Consider the following 21,542-nt stretch of genomic DNA (forward strand, 5'->3'; position numbering starts at 1 on the left):
TTTCAAAACATAATGGCAAATAGCGTTATAATTTGGTTAAATTCTTGGTCATAACATTAAATTATATCCGTTTTACGAGTATTTCTTCTTGAAAAATCCAGCCTTTAATATGAAAGTTTGACAGTTCTTTTCGCTTATGACGTTGCATGTCATAGCATTGTTTCTATTCATCACAAGTCGCATGAAAAATCTCATCTTGGCAATAAACATTAACAATACATGAAGAAAGTCGGATGCTATTTACTTGTAGTAACAACGGCAGAAACTGAACCAGAACTCAATGCCTTTCAAGGTGGCTCCAAAAAATACTAAGATCACATTATGTAAATGGAGTTTAATTGAAACATTATTGAAAGCTTAGCAAATAATCCAAAAATGACCTATGAACTGATATTACCCAAACAAATACATATTCCCAATTCCCAAGAAACAATTAATTATTCAAAATAAACTTCTTATTAACTAAGAAAAGTTTTAGTCGTTCGGTGTAAATATTTAAAAATATAATATTAAAAAAATAGTAAACGATGCTAAAATGTAAATATATGCCTTTTCACACATTTTTTGTGACGCCAAAGTAGCATCGGAAAATTCCATTAACATTTCAGTTTTCGGCCAAAAACCCACCACAACTTTCAGGCTACAAAAAAAATAAAAAATAAAAAAATAACGCTTGCTGAATAAGCATACATAAAAAAAAATGTTAGATCCACTTGTACCTGTGCCAGCAGAAGCTTTAGCTCACTTGCCAGTGCTACTTTTCGACGCCCGCACGTCGCCCCCTAACTGTGAGTCACATTCGCTGTACACGCGACAAGTCGCTAACCAGCGAACCAGCCAATCATCAAACCCGCTAATCGACCCTGCTGACATGCGAATATTTCAGTGTACACACAACGGGTACAGGTGTTTGTCGCAGCACACAAACGAAACGCTTTTCCTGCTTATTAATTAGGCGAAAAGCTTATCAGTGCTGGCTGTTTGAAGGCGCGTGCGCACGTTTTAGTACGTCATCTATATGTATGTAAGGTATGTAGAAACTCGGTGCTGTTGAAATCTTCAACTTATAGGAAATTGATGTAAAATAGTAGTGGCTATTGGGCGAAAAGCCAAATTACCGATACTAATAAATTATATTATATAATAAAATGATAAGCACAACCCACGTCTCTACGACAATCGGGCATAATCTCACACTTTCTTCAGTAAATGTATTAAAAACAGGAAAAAACCTTAGAACTAGTCCTTGTATATACAGACGTACAGATGAGTGAACTTGCTAAATCAACTCATGCTCAACAATTTATACATAATATATATAAGAGTATATACTTTAGGGTGTCTCCAACGGGTAAGGTTGAGCTGAAGCTACTACCGGGGTCACAGCTGGCAGATAGTGAGCGGCCTAGGCTAATTTATTAATTAAAAACAATACAGCGACCAGCACCAAATGTACACGGACGACGACGAAAAACTCTGGGCAACAAGCGCTCATCAGAATTTAGGCCAGTAAGATTCTGATTATGCTATATTAGAAAGCCGAAACGGATCAGTTTGACAAAGAGCTATTGAAGGCTGTATTCTGTCACCTCAGTAGGAAAGAGTGACATATTAGCAAAATGGCTGGCAGCCTAATACTTTTCTCACCTGCGTCTCGTTAAAACCCTGGCAATTTTTGAACCTCGTTCAGTGCACGACCAATATGGGGACATCTTCCATAGCAGCAGTATGATACCTAAATCATCTATACTCATCATCACTCCAAAACAACCAAACAAAAGTGGAGAAAAGACGGCCTCAAGGGAAGCTCCGGCAAAACAAGGAGAAGGGAAGAGCACCGAAATAAGAATGCATTACACAAATGAGGCGAGCAGTAGAGGATTGCCTAGAAAAGTGCAAGTGTATTTTGCAAAAATTAAAGATAGAAAACTTACTTTAAGCCATGATCTCTTGAAGATCGGACAACGATCTATAGAGATCACTAGGTTTAAGCGTTCGATCAGGTTAACGGTATCAAACACCGTCACTCGTGAATAAAAACCAATCTAGAATATATCTGAAAACAACAACTTGAGAGGGTATTTTCATTTTATATTTCCCCAGATCACTCTCACCCACTAAATCATCAACGCATCACCACAAACTCGTCATCAATTGGTGAACACTAATGTGACAAATAATTGGAGTACAAAATCGAATGCAACTACACTACTTTCAAAGAAACAACAATAAAATCGAACGAAGTTGCCGATTGATATATGCAGAGCCACCCACCCACATAATGGCGAGGAGAAGGATGGAACGCCAGCACTGAAATGCAAGCAGTGGTTGCGCGTGTAAATTGCACACAAACGCAACAACACGTAAAACAAAATTCCAACCAACCGCCAAAGTCAAGATAGCCAAGAACTGAACAGCACACACTCTGAGCGCAAAAGCAGCGCTGCCAACGTCACTGCCAACAGCACTGCATTGTAGTCAACGTCGACAGCAGACGACGGCACACATTCCAGCACATTTGTTATTGCCGTGCCGCAAAGCTGTTATCACGTTTCGACAACACGTGCTTTTCCCCAACCAAAGTGTTTGATTACGAAAGGAGAGACTCGCACTCAAACCCCAAAATGAATCCAACTGAGCTGAACAAATTCATTGAATAGACGTGCAGACAAACATACATACAGTCATGCATTATACATATATATTCATACAGACATATATTGTTGTGTATATACTATATACATATATACGTATATGTCTATTCTTTTATATGCCTGCACATATAGAGACTCGCAAACGAGCGCCTGCAGTACACAGTCCGACGAAAGCACAAATGTATGCCGACTACAAAGCACCGCTGCGCCCTCGCATCAACATCTTTATATATCTGTATATACATGTATACTATATATGCATATGTGTGCAATGAATGCGAAAATCTCAATGCTTTCAAACTGGCGAGTGCAAGTGACGGCTATGCGAGCACGAGTGCGATTGGCAGGGGATGTGCGCTTGCGGCGGCGAGCGGTGCACGACAATAACAATAATAAGTGTGCAATAGCATAAATAATTGTAAGTATGTATGCATGTTGATATTAATATTGATATTGCTAAGAATAATAGTGTTTAATAATAAAGCGAAACAAGTGGAAATGAGCTAATTGCAAGACAAAGTCGATAGACAGCCTTATAAATACCTATAAATACATACATACATATGTATGTACAGTATAGAACTATGTGCCTATAATACAAATAAATATATGTATATAAGCATGTATAAATACATATGTATGTGTGTGTGTTTGTGCATTTACTTGTGGGGGTAAAACCTGTCTCTTATACACATCTAGATGTGTATAAGAGACAGGTATAGAACTATGTGCCTATAATACAAATAAATATATGTATATAAGCATGTATAAATACATATGTATGTGTGTGTGTTTGTGCATTTACTTGTGGGGGTAAAACAATACCGCTGTCACTTGTTCGCTTTTTTAAGTAGAAAATCAAAACAAACAGTAGCCAATCTCTATTCAAATATGCGCATATCCCTATGTAAATAAGTAAATCGGTAAGTGATGGTATTGGTTTGTTGTTAAAAAGGGCACATTTTATAATGAAATTAATAAAATAATTTATAGGAAAGTGCAAATTCGAATGGAAAGTCAATTCAAATGTAGAACACGTGTTTCAGGGCGATAACTCAATGCAAAATGACTAAGCAGAATCGACCCGCTTATCAGGAAAGAAATACTGCAACTTTTGTTTAACGGTAAAAATTCGTCGCACCGAGCCAAAATAAGAGGTTATGATAGCCACTATCCATACAAGAAAGTGGTTTTCATGAAATTTTTTCTGACGAGGCTTTAAATTTTCTAAATAAAAAATAATAATATATGTATTTAGTAAACGACGATTAATTTTAAAAAATTTGGTTTCCCTTGAAACTGTAGCCGATTTCAAGATTTTTCTGCTTAAAATTATCTCAAATCCAAAAGAAAAAAAAATGCATTATTACTGAAGATGAAGGTGGTAATGATCGAAGAATTAGTCAAAATTTTGATTTTTAGCAAAATGGCTTCTTCCCCAAAACAAAAGTAATTTTTTGTGAAAAATTAAATTTCGAGAAAATTGATTGATATTTGAACTTAATTTTGAAAAAATTTCATAACTTAATTTAAGTTTTTTTTCAAACTTAATTTCAAAAATTGATTTAAAAATTTAAAATTTCAGATACTAATTTTGAAAAAAATTTTAAATTAATTTTTTAAATTAGTTTTGAAAAACAAATTGTCAAAATTTTTTTACATTAATTATTAAGTTAGAACATAGTTTTGAAAAAAAAAATTTTAAACTCATTTTGGTAATTAATTAAAAAAAAAATTTTTTAATTACTTTTGAAAAAAAAAATTTATGAAAAAATTTACCTTTTACTGTATTTGAAAAAGTCGTAAGTATTATCAAAAACCTTGCCGATTCGACCATTATCTCAAAAATGTATCAAATAAAGTCGTCAGAAAACTGAAAATCAAGCGGTTCCGAGGACAAGAGAAAAAAGAAAGTGAATGAGTGTTATCTCATCTAAGTTTTTTGCTAGTTTGACTTTAATTCGTTTAACTTATAAACTCAAAATATTTAGATTTTTTCCTTGGTCTTAATACTAATTAATCTTTCAATTAGTAACTAGCTCTGGCAGCATTATATATTAAATTATATTTTGCATACTATTTTTATATACATGTGTAAATTTTATAATTTATATTTATATTCATAGCTAATAAGTCTAAGTTAATCTAAGTTAAGAGGCTATCATTTAACTAAACGGCTTTTCTAATTATTATAAGTATTAAATCGTTAACTTATTTTATTAATGGATGAGAACATTAGCTGAGGGTCTTAGTCCGATGCAAATGAATAATAATATTTACGAAGCTAATCGCATCATTTGTATGGTTACACAATTACCCCTGATTCTACTTACAGCTAGGTATTAACTTGCAATTGTGTGGGATAATAACATACAACAACAATAGAACCTTCAGATGCTTTTGTAGTTCACTTGGATGAAGCTTTTTAAGTTCTGAAAAACTCATGGTATTAAGTTTTATAACGGTAAAGCAGACTCGAGAGGGAGATTTAAATTGTATCTAATAATGTGGAAATATTTATAAGGATCTGAACAATGTGTTTAAGAAGATAAAAACAATCAACAAATTTCAACTGTTTTTTGCAAGTTTTAAGCCAATCCTCCATGGCTCGGTCGAGCAAATTATTTAAGAAATTTTAAGATGTAGTCTAGTTATTGTAAAAGAAATATTCTAAGCCAACTTCATAGAGAAAGCCCTGACTCTATGCTGTGTATAAAAAGTTGATTGCTCTTGGGGATTTAGAACACACTGGGTCTTTGAAAAATCATATTTTTCAAGATTTAATTCCGAAAAAAGTTACAAACCCTAAATTCTTTTTAAGAGAATTTTTTTTAGATTTAAAGCAACTGCTATAAAAATGATTCATTATACGGCTGACAAAGCAAACATTTTTAGTTATAAGTACATAGAAAGGGTATGAACTTAACCATTTGCGTCTGAAAACCTAAGTTTAGATTTTCCGAAACATTGTCAGTTGCTGTGAAAGTTGTTTTTGGTTAATTAAAAAGTTTATGATAAGTTATGGGGACTTCTCCGTTGAATGATAACAGATTTCTACAAGAAGATAACACTATACACTCAGTGGCCTGGACTCACTAGTTCGAAAGGGTTATTATTTTTGATATTTTTTCGATGTTTTCAAAGCTTGTTCAAGCTTTAGTATGTTCTTTAGTTCAGATATTTGCTTGATGGATTTACTATTTAGATTATATTCACTTGCGAATATCAGAAATCTGAAACTCTGATTCCTTAAAAACATAAAATTTTTAGTTATTTTTCGACCTCTTCAAAAAAAGATCACAAAAGCGCATTTTGACTAACTTGTGAGTGAGATCAACCTCTTTAGCGATCTTCAAACAAGTTTATCCGACATCGATCACTTTTTAACATAAACCCATACAATTTACATTTCCTCAAAAAAGAATATTTGCAATCAGATTCGATAAAAAAAAATTAAAAAGTTTTGCAACTCAGTAAATATTGCAGTAAGAATTCAAAAACTAAACGAATCATACGAATTCCTAGTCTTGCAAGCAGTAGACCAACACTATTCATTGATATAGTTAAGTGTGTACATATGTACCTATATTTGCATTTTAACACAAGCGTATCAATGCACTGAGGTTGGAAAGAAATTCAGTTTGAGTTTAAGTCACAATAAGGCTGGTTACATATGTGGTGAAAATGTAACTAGTTTCAGACTAGTTAAATTTTTTATTGGAAATATTGAATAAAAGCAATATATGAAATATTATATAAATTTTTCAAATTTAACTTTACTATCAGGTGGTTAGTTTCATAAATCCAAATTTTTTTCAAGGAAGCTATTTTAACTTATTTATTTGATTTGTGTGAATCGTCCCATTACTACGCCTGTGTATTAAAATATTCTTCCATAATTATTAACAACAACTTAGTATATATTTTACTACCACATTCTTCAAGTTAGCCAGTAGTTTGCCAGACAGGACCAATATCACCTCAATATGTACTACATAGTTCCTCGTTAGTTTCGAACAAATCAAATTTACTACACATTCACCCATTTAATAGCGTGAATGTGCAAATTTTTATTATTTGTTCTTGTAAATTTGTATGCTCGTATATATGTATATTTGGCGTTGTAGATTTGAGTAGTGCGACGAAAATAAATTTATACGAGAAATGCAAAACTACGTCAGGGCAGCAATGGCACACCTCTGTGACATGTGACCGAAGAGGCGGATAAAAGCAACAGCAACAAAACCAACAATATATTATTAGGCTCAGCACAACTATACGCAAATTGGCAATAGAACAACAACAGCAGCTAGCTGAAAGCGGAAAACGACTAGCGACCAGCCACAGCAGCAGGCGGCCGGAGCGGTGGCATCAAAGCCACATTGACGTAGACTGAGTAGGGGAAAGTTTAATTTGGGAGATCGTAATAAATTTATAGGTTTGTTTTGTTTGTGTATGTGTGCAGGTGATGACCATTAGCGAAAGTCTGACAGATCGTTGCTCATCGACTACTCAGAATATATTTTCCATTCATTAATAAAAATTAACTGACAATATACAGTGAATTCTTATTTCAAAACTAAATTACAGTTGTATATATTAATAACAATTAATTATAAATATATTATTTTTATTTTTATAATTATAAAAAATGCTACTGCTACCCCTTGCTACTTGATTTGTTTACTTGCGGTATCCCATTCAATTATTAGCTGCTCGCAGCTTTGGTTTGCCTTCTTTATTTTCATATAATTTATTTATAAGTGAGTATATAGTATATACAGTTAGTTCGCTCGCAGCTTTTATTCCCGCCATTACTAACACTAACAGTGGAGAGCTTTCGCATGAGCTTTACCACACCAAACGGTTTAGAATATATTTACATAGTAGTTGAGTTAGTTCACGGCAGAGTGTGTTGTGCAGTTGCTGTTATAACGGTGACGAGAAAAAATGTACACTGAGCTTTTCGTGGTGAAAGTGTTGTCAGTGTTGATAAATTTTGCCGAAATGGGGGAATAAGATATCGCATTTGACCATTTTAACTTTATTTGCCTATAAAGGTCTCTTTTGATTTAAAACTTGAAGAAATGAACATCTATACATACATATGCAAATACATCTATTTGACAAAGAAAGACCCTAGGGACTTACTAGACGTATTACAGTACATTTCTATAGAAACAACAGAAGGTTTTCACATTACTTTTGTCGTGTTTACTTGGCTGAAAATTATGTATGTGGACATTATCACTTAGTTATTGCAGAAAAGTTAAAACGAGATTTTACAGCAGCAGGCGAGAATATGGAAAAGTGAGCTGAGAACCTAAGTTTTCTCAACCTTAAATTTCGTTGTGTACAAGAAGTATGACAGCTGCTAATTATAGTGATGCGACCTGAATAATTTGTTCAGAGATTATAACGTTGCCTTGAAGAACAAACTATGTCAAATTTCGTGAAAATACATATAGATTTGTCTATAGAAGGACTTGATTTTAATCGTTCAGTTTGTATAGCAGTTATATGGCAAAGAGCCATATATCGACGTTTCCGACAAATGAGCTACTTCTAGCTAGAGAAAAGGTCGTGTGTAAACTTTCAGATCGGTATCTCAGAAACTGAGAAAATAATTCGTGTACATGAATAAGCAGACATGGCTAAAACGACTCAACTCGTCACGCTAATCAATCGACAACTCTTTCTGAGTGGTAAGCTGAATATATCTCACTCAGGATATGGGAAATCGAATGGGTATATTTGGAAAGAGTCAGAAGCTATCTTATTCAAACAACTTTGACCAATGTCCCGATGAAAGATTGTCCATAAACCTTGCGAAACTAGAGAACACTAAAAACTGGACGTACATAATCATACTTTTTTGCATTTTTAGATATCTGTTGTTCCCTACGACCACAGAAAACTCCTTTTTACTTGACAAGTTTGAAAATTATTTCAGAAAAATTGATCTGTGAACGAAAAACTCGCAGTTATTATTTTGGGTTAGACAATTTTTTCATAGAAAAAGCGTTTAGAAAGTAAGGTCATATTCGTAAAGACTCATAATAACATTTTGTTCGATTTTAAATGGTTTTGGTTTTATTTTGTGGAACAAAATAGCATTGATAAGAAAATACTTCTAAGAGTTACTGAATAAAGAACCCGATTATTTTAAGTTCCTGCTTTAGAAACAAATTTCTATTGAACTATCTAGTACTTAGACAATACTTTGTAAAGTTAGTCAGTTTGTGATGAAAGAACCAATTTAAACTATGTACCTTCTGTATGATCCATTAACTTTTGATTTATTATAACATTTATCAGATCTATATATTGTAAATCAAACAACTCAATCCTGCATTTTGCATTTTGCTCCATTAAATCTGTACTGCTACAATTCCCGACAATACCCAGAAAAAATCTGTTAATCTACGTATTAGGTAATACGAATGACATTTATGACAGGTAATTTCTACCACAAGCCGCAATGTGATAAGAGTATCAATGGCAATTAATATTTTATTACCGGAAACTAATGCAGAAGGACAATAACTGTTATAACTTATTTCAGCTATTTATAATTTCTACATAATCTATGTTCTGCGAACAGAAATGCATGCCCCCAATGACAAGTATTTTCCAAAGAATACAATGCATTATACTATTTTATTATATTTGAGAAAAGTCGATTAGATATGAATACTTACAGAGAAATTTATCAACTTCAATTTGATTGGCCAATAATATTGTTTGATTGATTAAAGTGTAAACACACGCTGAGCAAACAAAAAAATATAAAAAGGTGGCAAAGAATGAGATGTTTAACATTCAGCGACTAAGCATGTCTTCATCAGCCATGGACTTGCTTAATATAATTATGTTGAGACAATATGATGTATTATATTATGTAAATGGATTTTATTTGGTATATGTATGTATACATATATGGTACATTTACATATGTGTACATGTGAATGATAACTACCGTTAACAATGACAACTTTTGTTCAAAACACCTTGCAGACATTGGACTTTCACCGGCGGAAAGAATAATGAGATAACTCACAAAAGGTGATAGCGTTCGCAAAGTAATGTGGAATTGTATGAGGTTTGAGGGTGCTGAGAACATTTAAGTAGAGTTTGTGAGTTCCTAGGTAGTGTGCAATTATTTAAGGAGATATTTCTAATTAGAAGAACTGTGACAGTAATATGAAAGGTCGTGCCTTTGCGAAGAATTAATAATAAATATTTACTTAGAATTGTTCCATAACTTTTTCTAGCACGGAGTTAAAAAACTTATGAAAACTCGCGCTCCTTTCGATATTTAGAAAAGTTAACTCACTATAAAGAGTTCACAGGTACATTACACAGGTTATTCATTTACTGGTTAAAAGAATTTTTTGAAATATTATATAATACTTGTATGAAAAGATAGTGTTTGAAACGTAAAAAGGGTAGGGTCGGATAAAAAATTAAACAAATTTTCGATTAACACTCATTCTTTCTACTAATGCATTAAATTGATTCACGGTTTTCAGATCAGTATCCTTACTAACTCAACCCGTGACGAAATTATCTAGTGATGAATAAATGAGAACTCGATTCTCTGGGAACCTGCTGAACACCTGAAGACTAAGTGGTCAAGATGAGTCATACATGCCTTAGAAGGAGGAAGTAGGGAGGCTAGAGAAGTGTTGCCAGAACAAAGCAACTTCACTTCTACTCGGTGCCAAGCCACAAAGGCATCGAGAGCAATGAAATAGTGGACGACATTAGCAAAAATGATGTACGGCTAACATCAGAAAATTGGGAAACCATATCTTCTGAAAAAAAAAAAACTCATTCGATAAGCTTGCGAAACACATTTTATAAGAGAAAAGCAGTAGCAAGTAATTCCATTAATTTCCATTACTGTTATTATTTATTTAYTTCTCATTTATCTAAATTCCATCAGTCATCACATAACTCGTAAATATGGCGTTGCGTCTAATTTCATTGAGAAAGTAGCCCTTTCTTCTGTTCGACGCATTTTATTATTTTCCAACGCTCATTCCGTTTGCTAACGGTGAATTGGACCGCTTAGCGTTTCAGCGCAAATTGTGCGTTAGCGATACTTTACACACACACACATTTCCATATAGACGCGCGCACCAGTCACGAGCAGATATTTCATTCAGTAGCGTAGCGTCAGACAATTTTTCAGCCTTTTGACGATTTCATGTTTGATATTTAGAATGAATAAAATGCGTGACGCAGGCAACAAAACACTCGCGAACTCACACACATTTGTATAAATAATTGCTGAGGAGAACAACTAAAATAATAGGCGCACATTCTATGGCTATGGCGTGTGTTGAGAATGAAATCAACAAAACTTGCTAATGCTCAGACGCACAAGAAAAACGAGAAAAATTAGTTTTGCTGACTAAGAGTTTGGGTGAAAAAAGAAAAAAAATTACAAAAAAAAAAAATTAAAAGAAAATTAAAATTATAAGAATAGCTGAATGAGGCTTCGTAGTGTGGACATTCATGAGCACATATTCCTCCATATATTTTTATAAGTTGCCAGCTCTGTGTGAATTTTAAATTAAGTACTACGGGAGTTAGTTGAATGATCAGCGGGACGAGCTTTTTTATTTCGCTCATGTTCTTTTTTAGCCAATCTAATATTTTGTCAAACTGCCGATATCAAAGCACTAGAGCATATACATAGTTGCCATACAAATTGAGCGATCGGAATCAAATGCTTGTATGAATAAGTTTTTTGATCTGACGAGGCATTTTCATGCCTTGTATTATTTTTTATTTTTTTTTTCGATAATCGAAGAAAACTGTCAGCGCAATCCTGATTTTTGGCATGATTTCACATTGAGTTTTCGGCCTCGGCTCACGTTTGTCATGATACCCGGCTGGTTAATCAACTTTTTCTAAGTCATAAGCAAAGATCTCAGACTCATCGCTTGAAAAAATAGATTTTATGACATTCTGATAGACGGAAAGTATGGACTCACAGACGTTAACGTGACGCTGTTTTTACAAAAATATCGAGGAATTTGGGAACCAATTGAGCTTTCACTATTCTTAGGCCGAAATGATCCTTCAAAATGGTGCTCACTGATCCTACTGTTATTACCATGATGATAAGAGTGAGGTCTCTGACTGTTCATATTTAATGACAAGCAATTATCACCCAAGTTTCTTCCAACATTCTGTAATTTTGGCACCAGAAATTTCATTTCACACACAAAATTTAACGGAAATTCTTTGCAAATATTTTGACATATCATAAAAATCGCCGAAAGCACTTTATATACTTCAGAAATACGAGCTTATATTAAACACTAATGATTATTTTGATGTCACATTTGGCACAGCTGTCACTGACAGACATTCCAACCTAGAAAAAAAAAAACAAATATTTCGACCCATTGGTTTAGCCAGAAATTTTAATTAAAAAGGCTTACTATTTTTTATCAACAGTGTCTATTTTAAAAATTCCAATTTTCAGCTTTAATCACTTAAAATATTTTCTTGCCAAATATATTGTCATAAAAAAATACTATTGCTAGATCCAGTCACATGAATATACGTACACTAATTTACCTTTCTTTATTAAGAAACTTAAAGTTTTAAAAGAATCGTTAATTAAATTTTCCAGTTTTCCAATTCACGAAATTTTTCAATTAGAATATGTTTTGTTTTTAAGCATTAGCCGCAAAAATTTTGCAATGCAACTACATATATGTATGTATTTATATGTCCTCAACTGTGCTACAGTGACTCACAATGGTACAGGCGCAATAGTTTCGTCTTCAATAAAGCACTTTGAATTCCAGTAAAAAAGAATTGAATATAAGATGTAATTCTTTTTGTTTTATGGCTTTTCTAATTTACCAAATATTTATTATTTTCTCATTATCAATTATTGTGAATAATTTTCTTTTTTATTTTCCACGTCAGCTATGTCCATAAATGAGTTTCAACTTAAAAAAATAGAAATTTTATTATTTTTAATTTGAGAAACTAAAATTTTATATTTCTTTACGACGCCCCAAATATTTATGTACTATATGTCTAATAGATATAGTTGGCATATGGGTAGTTAATCGCTTGGGCATAACTTATTTGTAAATTCTTTGAACTACAAATTGCGTACAATGGAGCATTGAAATAATCTCAAGTGCTTGCATTTCAATTGCGAAAGTAATGGAATTTTCGAAAGTTGCTGCCAAATGTTTATTTGACTTATAACAAAAATTGAGGCTAAAATTGAAATAAAACTGTTAAAACTAAAAACACATATTTTGAAATTATGTGCTAAAATGTAATTGAAACGCAAACTTTCATTTTGAAATGAAAATACATATTTTGAAATTACTAAAACAAAAAAATTAAAAAAATAAAAAATGTTATCTTGGTATTTGGAAAGGTCAAAAAACTGAAATATTATATATTTTTCAATGTTACAAAATTTGTATACAAAGCATTTGTGTACCCATAACATAATAATATTAGTAACTGAATTTTTCAAAACTTTTGAAAAGTACCTTTATATGAAGTGAAATCTTGAGTGCAGAGTTTTTAGTCATTTTAAATATTAAGATATAAGATATAAGATTTTTAAATATTTCATAAATTTTTGAAGCTTTTGAAAACTCGTAGTTTTTACCAAGTTTCTACATTAAGTTTTAAGTCATTTAAATTATTATAAATTATAGAAAATTTGGAGTACAGTTTTTGAATTTTTTACACAATTTCGAAAATTTTGAAAACTCCAATTTTTTATTAAATTTCTTCTTCTGTATTTAGATTAAAAACAAGTTTAAGTCATTTTATTTCAATAATACACTTAAAACATTAAATCATGATATCCAGTTTTTGAATATTTCTTTAATTTTGAAAAATCATCATTTCTTCATTCGGTTCATATAACAAACTTTTAAGTCGTATAAATTATTAACACAGTCAAACATAGTTTGAAATCTAGTTTTTGAATTTTTTACACAAATTAGAAAATTTTGAAAACTCTAATTTTTTATTGAGTTCCTTAATGTATAAACATCAGAAAAAAGTTTTAAGTAACTTAAAATAAAATTTGTCATGGAATCAAACTTTTTGAATTTTTTAAAAAATTTTGAAATTTCTGAATTTTTTATCGAGCTCAAAAATGTAGTAAAAATAGAAAATAAGTTTTTAGTCCTTTTAAGTTATTAATATAATCAATCCAAAAAARCTTTGAATGTAATTAAAATAAAATAATATAATAAATTAAACAATTTTATAAATTTTTTAATTTTTTTACTATTTTTACCAAACTCAAAAATGTAGCTAAAACAGAAAATAAGTTAAGACTTTCTAAATTACTAAAGAAATAGTCAATCTAATAAATGTCGGAGCTCTGTATGGCATAGCTGTCACACAAACTGACCCACAAAATTTAGTATGTATTACTATCGAAGACAATGCTCAAATCTTCAAGAAAAAAACATTTCTCATCGGGTAACTATAATATAGTATACTATATGTATAGCTGACATACGAACTGATCGATCAAAAAAGTCCAGATAAAAATATTTTTATACCGTTTAAGCGGTAAGAAATGTGTGAAGTAATATACTTAATAAGTCGAACTTAAAAATAGTAATTTGAGAGCTGCAAAATATTTTAATTCAAATTTTTATAACACAGGCTTCATAAACAAGCAATAAGGCTGCCAGCGCACCTGTGCGTATGAGTAACATTTTCATTGTGGCGCCACGCATTGCAAATACAAAATTAAAAACCAGTCGTTAACACTTTATAGTGCTTCTTACGCAATACAGTGAGTTTAAAGTTCACATGCAACGCGTTGAAACTGCAATTTTATAGTTTGCTGCAAGCGCCGCACTAGCGCTATGTCAAGGCAACAAAAGCGCGCCCACGCAAACTGTGAAGTCATCACCAAATACACACCTAGAAGGTTCACCGTACATTTATATACACATGCATATATACATCTATGCTCATAACAATAGCAGCAGCGCATTCGAAAGCAACAACAACAGTTGAACTATGACCTTTCAGCGTTAGAAATGAATTCGTAATTAGCGCAAAGTAATGCCTCGCGCTGCTTGCAATTGCAAATGCGCGCCCACGGAACGAGTGAATTGTGAAATAGTTGCACTGTAACGGAAATATATGTATATATGTAGCTATGTTGTATGTGTTGGTGGACTATGTGCAAAAACAATGCACTGAAAAGCGCTGCGAAAATGAAAGCGCGCGCCGCGCTTTAAATCTCGTTGTTTTGCAATCTTTTCTCTCCACTAATTTTATTCAGCTTTGCTGTTGTTTTTCACTCATCCCGCAAACAAATAAAAAGTAGTAAATGTGTATCTATGTGTGCGTGTGTGTAGCTGCATGCAAAGGGGTTGGCAAATTTTCACAAATAATCATTAAACTCGATTACATCAGAGCGTTGGCTCTAACATCGCATTACGCTAATTATTACTGTTGTTCTCTACTCGCTGAAGCATTGTTTACGAGCGTTTTATTCCACTGCCCGTATATATACAATATATTTATGTATATGTATGTATGTGTGAAGGTTTTGTTATCTTCCGTGACTTGGCGCGCCTGCAGGCGTTCCGCAGCGGGCGTGGAGAGTGAAGAATGCATTTAAAAATGCATTAATTTGATGAAGCAAATAAGCGCATCTTCGAATGTGTGTGTGTCCTTTATACATATATGTATGTATGTATATGTGCTCATTAGGTAACCGCGCAAACTCGCTTGCCAGCGTCTAATTGTCTATCGGTCTAAGCGGGTGAATGGTTGACTTGCTGACTGACAGTGAATAGTGCTGGTTGGTCATTTTGCAGTCTATTTTATTGCTACACTGCATGACAGGCGATCAGCGTTGCGTTTAACGGCTTACCAAATGAATTGGTGAAATTTTGACATTTGTGGAATTTTCGTTCGCAATGGTCGTTAATAGCGGTGGCGTAATAGTTATTTTTGTAGATGTTGGAGTTAATGAGTGATCTTAAAACTTTTCCAGAAATAAGTCTGGAAACTAAGATGGAGACTCTACACTAATCAAACGTCTCATTGCTGATGAAGAGACGTGGATTTATGGATTTATGAATAGGACGACAAAGTTGTACATCAATCTCGCAAATGGTGCCCTAGAAAAGAGGGAGGCTTCTAAGAAGTACATGGGAAATAGATTAAGCGTCGACAGGCCTGTACTAACGGTTCAGAAGATTATTGTAAAGGCAATAATAAATAGTATTTTAAATACGTGAATATCTATTACTTTTTAATCCGGGTAAAATTTGATCATTTGGTTCTTACAATACTCTTTAGAAGGAAATAACTAAAATTAGCTAAAGTCTCTGTAGGCTATATAAGGCTTCTAAGAGGTACATGACAAATATACAATAATAAATATATATATATTTTTTTAATTAATTAAAAATATGTATTTTTTTAATGTCAATCCGGCTCAAATTTGATCATACGGTATTGACAATACTCTTTTGAAGAGTCGGTAGATTAAAATTTTTAGTCATCGAGATTACATGTTTTTGGTTGAAGTCAAATGAAAAAGCTTCGCATACATTCACTTTATTTCCTTCGTCTATTTTATATGGTAGTTATATGTTATAGTGTTCCGATATCGACGGTTCCGACAAATGAGCAGCTTCTTGGTGAGAAAGGGAATTGTTTTAAATTTCAGAAAAAAATCTCGAAAACTAAGCAAGTCATGGCAAAATTGACTCAACTAATCACGCTGATCATTTTTAATGATCATGACAACGCTAAGCTCGATGTTTGGTTACCACATGAAATGTCTGTGAGAAATTTACGAGCACGTAAATTACGGCACGAGCTGCTTCCGCCTATTCGAATGATTGATTCTACATTTTACTGTCAACAATTGATGAGACCGAAGCAAGCAATCGAAAAAAAACGCCAAAAACTGATCAACAGAAAGGGCTTCGTCTTCCATCAGGAGAACGGTAGACCACACACATCTTTGATGACTCGGTAAAAACTGGGAGAGCTTGGCTGGGGAGTTTTGATGCATCCACCATACACCATTGCACCATCGGACAATCATTTGTTTCGGTCAATGGAGAACTCCCTTAATGGAGTAAAGTTGGTTTCAAGACAAGCCTGTGAAAATGACTTGTCGCAGTTTTTCACCGAGAAACCAGAAAAATTTTACATTTTACACTGATGAAATAATGTATCTGGCGGAAAAATGGCAAAAAGTGGTCGACCAAAATGGTACAAATGGCCTAGGTCCATTAGCCGCCGAAATCAATATCAACAAAGTCTGTAGAAGCTTGTTGATAATATATGCTTAGGCATAATTATTCATAACAGAATAATGTTTTAGTTATTTCTAGACTTTCGACAAAGATAGTAATACTGAAAATTTTTGGATTCGCAAATATTAACACAAGACATCATAAAAACTTTCTTTTTCAAACTACTTGCTGAAAGAGTATTAGTTCTATGTCAAAAATTTGCTTACCATTCCTTTTGTTTATACCGAAAGTATAAAATCTAAAGAGAAAGTTGGCTTACCTGAAAGAAAAAAAGAAAAATAATTACTTAGTATTTGATTATTTGATTTTTATTATGTAAAGCAAGGAAATGGTAAGTATTTTTATAGAAATAGAATATAATAAAAATCTTAGCAGGATAGCTGTCATATCAGTTGTCAAGGCACATAGATAAATAACACCGTTAAAAATACATTGGCATAATTTTTCAATATAATGGAAACCAAGGCTGTGCGGCGAGATCACACTTGTTTTTTTTTTACCGTAAAATAATATGCAGGCGTAAAGCGCATTTCTGCTATGAAGAACAAAAACTAGAAAACTGAAGGCACCTTCCAGGCTCCCTAGCTAGAAAGTTAAAAGCCGACTATTCTGGGACATACATAGAATATTTCACCGACAGCGTGGTATTCATAAAGGTAGGCATTTTGGCCGTATAATTGAAATAAACTTTTCAAAGTAATAAATAATACATATCAAAATATTGCATAAATTTTGGGGCTGGCATACATTCGTATCACCCTGGCAATCAGCTGATTATACATACATGGATCTAAAATACTTAACACAATTAATAAATAAGTAAATGCAGTCATGTCGTGCGGCTTTACAAGTCATGTACTCATTTACAAGCGAAAGGTGTTGCAATTTACCGCAATGTATGCAATTTTTTGTACTCATTTATAACGGTATTTTATTTTAAATAGCAGGTATTACAAAAAAAATCAAGCAAAACATGTCAATTGTCAAATGTCGTAAGCGCTTAAGTACAAATGCAAATAAATGAGATATTAAAAATGTTAATTGATTTGTGGCAAGAGAGTCGGACTACGAAAATAAAAAAAAATAAATGTGTAAAGGCAGCTTGTATTGGCGGGTTAAAGCAGATATGAACACCTGTTTATTTGTAATAAACTAACAAAAACAGCGAGAACTTAGTAAAAACATAACAAATTACAGCGTGATATAAGCAAATATACAGGCAGACAAGTGCAGGCACATATACTTTCATATATATGTATATGCATAGACATGGCATGTACATGCATATATGTAGCTTAGGCTGGGCCAAAAAAATGCAATCATTTATTTTCGCCTAGTATGCTGAAACAAAGTTTCGTAGACACTTCTAAAAAGTCTTTCAAAGTTTTACGGTTTTCTATTTTTTCTTCTTACCAGTTAGAAAATTTCAAATCACGCCTTTAACAATTTCTTTTATGAAATCATTATCTTAAGATATATGAAGTTAAAATTATGCATCAATGCATTGAGCCTTCAAAGAAGTGCGTTGCTCATACGCAGTGGAACCATGTGAATGCTTAGTTGTGTAGCCTCACTTTAACTGCGAATAACTTTTAAAGGTGTGATTTATGGATTTATGGAAAAAAGCATATAGACTCCTTTTATAGGGCTAACATTTTTGTACTTAACAATAATTTTTTCAGATTTTTATATTTACTTTTTTAAGTAAAAAAATMAAAAAAAAAAACAAATATCATGTTATACACATTGCAAAGAAATGTGAGTTGGGCACGATTTAAATTGAAAAAATTGAGTTTCGTTATAGTGGATAATGGTGCGTAGGACAAGAACTGAAACCGCCGGGGCGCCGAAAAAAAAAAGAAACAAAAAACAAAAAAAAAAAACTTTGAAAATAACACACACCCTAAATATATGTATATATATCATACGTTTATAGCAATATTTAGTTGTAAATGCATTTGTATATTAATAAAAAAATAATTCGCTGTTGCAAATTGCATGCACAAGCACACATAAATAAATATTATATATGAAATACACAAACCAATACACACACACACACCCGCAAGCGTTATTAGTGCAAATATAGCTTTGCATGTGACCGGCGAATAATCAAAGCAAAAATGAAAAACAACAAATCCTATTTATTTTCACAAACATTTTTTCTTTTAAAAGTGCAGTTGTTGTTGTTGTTGTTGTGGCGCTGTCATTTATACATTTTCGTAATTAAACTAAAATTGGTGATTTCATTAAATTAGCAAAAACCGCTATGCTTAATACATTTGCACTCGCCCGATGGCACCAAAGCGGCCAGGGAAGACAAACAGCGGCGGCGACGGTTTGAAGAAAGCAAAACAACAACACACATTAAACAAATATCAACAATAAATATGCAAAAGAGCTACCTTTGTGTGACGATGGTGGTGGTGAGATGTTGGTGGTCGGGCGGGAGGCTGAGTGTTGCCTAAGGAGTGACGGTGCTTGGGGTTTGGCAGTCATATGGCGAGCATTTTGCATTTAAATTTTGAAATGTTGCCAATTATTTCGAACTATTTATAAAAATGAAAACAAAAGTTTTTCTGCTGGCAAAGCAAACAACACACACACAAACAAACAAACACGAATATGCAATATGGCAGCGGCACTACTACAAAGCATGTTCGAGTAACGGTGCTTTGAAAAGGCAAAAAGTCAACATTGGACTTTTAACTTAATTTTCCACTAAAGCGCACACACACACACCTGCACCTACAATGACACAAATGTGTTTTGCGAAAAGTTCACAAAAACGCCTTGTAAAAATTGACAGTAAAAGGCGAAGGAAATTCGGAGGAGTTAGTGGCCTGACACATAAATTAAATGCTAAGCAGATTTAAGCCATCTAATGCTGACGTTCGTAATCTGCATTCTGTGAGTGCTCAGCAAATTGGCCAAATGTGCGCCAAATGGCAACCATTAAAGCTGAATAAACTCGTACGGTGTGTGTGTATGTATGCGCAAGTTGGGCATAAAAACAGCAAATAAAGTGAAATCTGGCAATAACAGTTCGTTAAATATAAATTGCAGGTAGTGTGTGTACTTTAAGCAAGGATTAATTGTTATAAATATGGCTTCATATATATTTTAGTGGATAGTAAACCGAATTTAAAAGGTGAGTAATATATTTTTTAGATATATTTTAAAAATTATGTATTTCACACTCATCAGAGCAGCTTTATTATGGGAAAGCAAGAGATATAACTGTATACTTTAGCATGTATAGGCGAGTTCGGAAACTTCGTGAAAGCAATGCCTGCCTGAATGATTGAAAGCAGCGCTTTAGCTATCTTGAGGTATGTTACTAATATTCAAAGAGAATATTTTCAATTAGTAGCGTGATCTTATTCCGAAATATTATTAAAATCGGTTCATTCATATATTTGATATACAAATTTTCGTATTACCCATTGTCTCCATTACCAAAAGTATATATATTTACCATATGTATGTATATCGGTCAAGTGTCTTATCTATCCTGTGATCCAAGTATAGGTAATTTTTACAAAGCCTATCATGTTGTTTTTCTTTTTAAGTATTGTTTGCAATTTCATCATGAAAAAATTACGCCTGAACAACGTTTAGAAATGTTTAACTTTATTACCAAAACTCACGTTCTGTAAAGAATATTATAGTTATCATCTACATCGCAACACCATCCCACATGTTGAGACCCAGCATTCATTATTGGATAATATAAAAGCACAGCTTTTGCAAATACTAAGGCCGCTCGCCCTTCCCAAGCGACATCGTTTCACTCTGGCCTCTTGAAGAGTTCCAAAAAGATCCCAAGTTTTCGAGTCAAATTTTATTCAGCGATGAGGCCCATTTCTGTCTCAATGAGTATTTAAACAAGCAACATTGCCATATTTGAGACGAAGAGAAACCTTAAGAGATTCAGTGCTGCTATTTTATCCAGAAAAAAAAACGTTGGGTGTCGTATTTAATGAAAAATTATACTGGTGAAAACTTAAACGTCAATGGCGAGCATTATCGCGCCATGTTAACCAAATATTTGATGCCTGACATTGAAGCTCGTGATCTTAGAGATATTAGGTTTCCACAAGATGGCACTACTTAACACAAATCGCATCAATCAATGAATTTATTGAGAAAATATTTCGGTGAGCAGATTATTTGACGTTTTGAGCCTGTCGATTGGCCACCAATATCATGTGATATCACACCGTTTGACTTTTTTCTCTGGGGATATGTAAAGTCTATTCGAACAAGTTTCGATTTAGGTCTTGGAACAAAATATCACGCATATTAATCACCCACTACCAGTCTAAATGCTTGAAAAACGCATCGAAAATTGGATTCAAAAGATGGACCATCTAAAACGTAGCCGCCGCCAACATTTGATAGAGATAATTTTTAAAAAAGTTAATTCCAAAGAATGCTTTTTCGAACGACCATATTCCCCACTGAATTTCAAATTTCTGTGTTTATACTCTCGCAACAAAGTTGCTAAAGAGAGTATTATAGTTTTGTTCACATAACGGTTGTTTGTAAGTCCTAAAACTAAAAGAGTCAGATA

This window comes from Bactrocera latifrons, unplaced genomic scaffold (genome assembly GCF_001853355.1).
Source record: "Bactrocera latifrons isolate USDA-ARS-PBARC rearing strain unplaced genomic scaffold, ASM185335v1 scaffold_1, whole genome shotgun sequence".
Classification (NCBI taxonomy): Eukaryota; Metazoa; Arthropoda; class Insecta; order Diptera; family Tephritidae; genus Bactrocera; species Bactrocera latifrons.